Source organism: Rhincodon typus, chromosome 39, assembly GCF_021869965.1.
Source record: "Rhincodon typus isolate 14 chromosome 39, sRhiTyp1.1, whole genome shotgun sequence".
NCBI classification, from domain to species: domain Eukaryota; kingdom Metazoa; phylum Chordata; class Chondrichthyes; order Orectolobiformes; family Rhincodontidae; genus Rhincodon; species Rhincodon typus.
The window spans coordinates 11443244-11448309 of record NC_063370.1 but is presented as its reverse complement, the minus strand read 5'-3'; positions in this window follow the sequence as shown (position 1 = coordinate 11448309).

Here is a 5066-nt window from a genome sequence, read left to right as displayed (position 1 = left end):
CAAAACGTCAGCCTTCCTGGTCCTCTGATGCTGCTTGGCCTGCTGTGTTCATTCAGTTCTACACCTCGTTATCTCAGGAGTCTCAGAGAGTCCCCTTATTCTAGGGACTGGCTTTGAGCTAGCTGGTGAGAATCCATGTATGGAGCATGTGTAAATAAAGGGTGACTTGGTGACAAGATAATGGCTTCTCTGCAGTTATTTCAGTGGTGGCGAGAGAAAACAGTACATTCCTGAAGAAAATTCACTCACAACAGCCATTTTTGGGTTGGGGTAAGCATTTCTGGCATCATGCCTTTATTTGGAAAGCTTGACTCATTCGATCCTGCCTTTGAAAACTGGGCTCAGTATGTGGAAAGAATTAATTATTTTTTTCCGGGAAAGTGACACCAGAGCTGATGAAAATCAATAAGTAATTATTCTGACTGCTTACGGACCTGCAGCTTTTTCAATTATTAGAAGCCTAAACTTTCCCTGAGGCACCCGCTACTAAAACCGTTCAAGACTTGACAGATTTAGTTTAGGAATATTACAACCCCAAGCCTCCTCTAATTCTGAAATGCAATCGGTTTTATTCAGCAGTTCAAGAACCAGGGAAGCCTATATTGGTATTTTTGACGAGGTTAGGACGACTGACATGTTATTTTTGGGTTAACCCTGGATGAGATGCTGAGAGACCGTTTGGTATGTCGGATTAATGATGTAACCATGCAAAAGCGCCTACTAGCTGAAGCCCAACTGGACGTCAAACAGACACTACAGCTCACTTTGTCGTTAGAATATGTGGCAAGTGGAGCATGTGAGCTATAGAGTAGCCCAATAGAAATGGCCATCGTCATCTGTCTGACTAAGCTTGAGGAACACCAGTTGAGTGTAGGTGATGGCAGAGCCTCATGCAGGACATACCCTAAGCAGCGGGACCCCAGGACAGTCCACAGTAAAACCCCAAAACAAAGCTAAGCCTCAGCCAAATGGCTTAAATGTTCTTCAGGATCTGGCCCAGCAAGCAATTGTAGCAGCTGCCAGTATGCAGACTCGAGACAGCAAAGGAATTCTCCGAGGCCTGACTGGTGTGAGAGAACTCATAGACCGGTATCCAAGAGAATGCACACCCTGGAAATTCTACCTATAGCTGGTTTGGAACAACTAAATTGCTAAGCAACATCCAAATCTGAACTAATCAAAATAAAATGCCCAGCTAAATGGTCAGCTGGTTCTCAAGGAGGTCGATACTGATGCAGCTGTATCAGTGGTTGCAGAACCAGTCTTTAACAAGATTCGGTCTGGACTCCAACCCTTAATTTTGCCCAAATTCTCTGCCAGACTAGGAATGCATACCAGGGAACTGTTATACATTAAGGGTACAATTTCGGTTCCGCTCTCCTGTGAGAAGCAGTTAGTGCAGTTACCACTGATTGCATTAAGAGGCTCAGGTCCAACCTTAGTGGGGTGGAATTGTTTGAGAAAGATTCACTTAGATTGGCTCAATATTTTTCAATTATAAAATGGCTAACTGAGCAAAGACCAAATTAAACACCCAGAAGTTTTTCAGGAAGGTCTAGGGACTATCAAAGGAGCCAAGGCCACCTTGCATGTTGATGTGGAAGCAATTCCATGATTCTGCAAGGCCCGCTCAGTGCCATTTGCCTTATAGGGAAAAACAGAGGCAGAAATTAGAGGCTGGGAAAGTGAAGGAATCATCAAACCAGTGCAGTTTGCATGGGCTACACCGGTCGTACTGATTGTGAAGCCTGATGCGTTGGTTCACCTTTGTGGGGTTTTAAGCAAATGGTAAATTGCAGCTGGATAAATACCCAATTCCTCACAGGGAGGACTTTTATGCAAAACTGGCAGGGATGCTGTCCTTCATGAAGGTGGACATGAGCCATACCTACTTGCAACTAGGGTCATTGAGATGTACAGCATGGAAACAGGCCCTTCGATCCAACACATCCATGCCAACCAGATATCCTAGATAAATCTAGTCCCATTTGCCAGCATTTGGCCCATATCCCTCTAAACCCTTCCTATTCATGTACCCATCCAGATGCCTTTTAAATGTTGTAATTGTACCAGCCTTCACCACTTCCTCCGGCAGCTCATTTCTTACACACACCACCCTCTGAGTGAAAAACTCACCCCTTAGGTCCCTTTAAAATCCTTCACCTCTCACCTTAAACATATGCCCTCTAGTTTTAGACTCCCCCGCCCTGGAGCAAAGATCTTGTCTATTTACCCTATCCAAGCCCATCATGATTTTATAAACATCCATAAGGTCACCCCTCACCTTCCGATGCCCCAGAGAAAATAGCCCCAGCCTATTCAGCCTCTCCTTATAGCTAAAACCCTCCACTTCTGACAACATCCTTGTAATATTTTTATGAACCTTTCATGTTTAACAAGATCTTTCCTATAGGAGGGAGACCAGAATTGAACACAGTATTCCAAAAGTGGCCTAAACATGACGTCCCAACTCCTTTATTCAATGCACTAACCAATAAAGGCAAGTGTACCAAATGCCTTCTTCAATATCCTGTCTACCTTGCGACTAGATGAGGAGTCCCAAAAGTATGCCACAATTAATACCCACAATGTTTGTGCCAACATACAAGACTGCCATTTGGGGTACCATCAGCCTGTTCCTTTTCCAGTGGACGATGGAGAACATTTACAAGGTCTACTCCTGTCTAAATGACATGCTAATAACCGAGAAGACCAATAAAGAGCACTTGGAGAACCTGGATACAGTGCTTAAATGTTTCTCCCAGGTGGGTATATACCATAGAAGGGAAAAATGTGACCTGTTTGGGTGACAGAGTCGACAAGACGAGATTAGCCCCATTGGAAGATAAAGTGAGGGCGATCAAAGGTGCCCTGGCTCCTATATCTATACGGGAGCTTTAGTCTTTCCTTGGGTTGGTGAATTATTACAGGAAATTCATACATAACCTGGCCTCCATCTTGGTGCCCTTACACCTGCTATTGAAAAAGGGTCAGCCTTGGAAATTATTATGTAGCCAAGAAGTAGCCTTTAGGGAAGTGAAAAAGAGCTTTCGTCACCTAAAGTGTTGGCCCACTACGATCCAAAACAAGATGTGGTGCTGACATTTGATGCCTCCCTGTATCAGGGTAGTGTTGGCTCACCAGTGGCCCAATGGAGAGGAACACCTGATAGCGTATGCTTGCCAGACTTTGGCTGGTGCTGAAGGCAAATACGTCCAGATAGAGAAGAAAGGTTTGGCGGTCATCTTTGGTGTGAGAAAGTTCCACCAGTATCTTTACAGACTTAAATTTGTAATAACAACGGACCACAAACCCCAGCTAGGGCTACTTAAAGCTGACAAAGCCATGCTGCCCATAGCTTCTGGTTGAATTCAGCACTGGGCCCTTATTCTCAATGCATACAATTACAAGTTGGAACACCGTCCAGGATGCCAAGTGACAAATGAGGATGCCTTGAGCCACATCCCATGGCAGATACTCCACCAGTGGTGTCTCCCCGGAAGAGTCAGTTCTAGTTTAAACTTTCTGGACACCCTGCCGGTCATTGCTGACAATATCCGATTGTGGATGCAGAACAATCCTGTCCTGATAAAACTAAAACAGCTGGTGGTGATGCTGAAAACAAAAGGACCATCACAACCCCAGAATTGAAACCTTTCTGGACCAGGTGAGACCGAATCACTATAGATGATGGTATATTATTATGTTGAGCAAGAGCGATTGTCTGAAATAAAGGTCACCACTAGATACTGACTGAACTCCACCAGGATCATCCAGGGATTTACAAAATGAGAATGTTTGCAAGAAGCAATATCTGGTGGCCAGGACTGGATGTCAACATAGCTGTATTGGTGGAGCAGTGCCCAGAGTGCCAACAAGGTCAAAAATTACCACCAGCAGATCCCCCACATTCATTGGAATAGCCAGGCAAACTGGACTAGGTTACATGTCAACTGTGCCAGTACTTTCACGTGCTCAATGTTCTTGGTCATTGTGGATGTCCATTCAAAGTGGTTGGACATGCATAGAGTTCAATTGGCAAACTCAGGGATGACGATTGAGAAGCTGCGAGCATCCTTCGTGAAACATGGACTCCCAGAAGTGTTGGTCACAGACAATGGGACATCATTTACCAGCAGGGAATAGGAGTATTTCCAAAGGTAGAATGGCATTCAGCATGTTCAGACAGTTCCATACTATCCATTGTCCAATGGTCTGGTAAAAAGAGCAGTCAAAATGTTGAAGGCAGGCATGAAGAAACAGCCTACAGCTGCACTCGATATCAAACTGTCCCAGTTCCTGTTTGATTGTAGGACCACCCCTCCCACAACTACAAGGATAGCTCCAGCAGAGTTGTTGATGAGGAGAAGACTCTGCACCATGTTAGACCTGATATTCCCAGACCTGGAGGAGGATAAAACAGCATTAGGAATGTCAATGTCAGCCACCGGCACCCTCTAATAGAGCGAGAGAGACAGTTTACTTCAGGGACTAAATTTTGGCGTCGAAACCACAGAAATGGCCCTGCATGGGTACGAGGCAACGTTGATGTGAGGACAGGTTCTGTGACATACAAAGTTTAGGTCGGTGAGAATGTCCTGAACAAACATAGATCGCATGAAAGCTACCTCACAAACATGGCAGGAGAAAAACTTACAGAGCCCCTCAGAAAAGCCAGAAATACTGTCAGAAACCGTGGGTTCTCCCCCTCCGTCTAGTGTCAAAGAAACCTCAGAGTCCGAGATGGATGCAACCAATGTCACAGTCTCGATAGTGTTACTGCCTGAAGAAGAGGAATTTCTCCCGAGAAGGTCCATAAGCAAGAGACGGATTACGGTCCCGTAAACGCTGCCTGTGTCAGAGATTGAGTCAGAGGACCCAGACCTGGGGCAAAAATGTCCCAGGAGAGGCTCAAGGTAAAGACCAGGCCTACATCCCTGGACTTAGTGGGGAGGGATGTAGTGGTAGGAACCAGGGCCAGGTTCATTGAGTATGACATCCTTGACTGGGTCTGTTAATTTAGGCTAATCTGGGATACCTGGCTGACAGATTCAAATAGGAGTCTC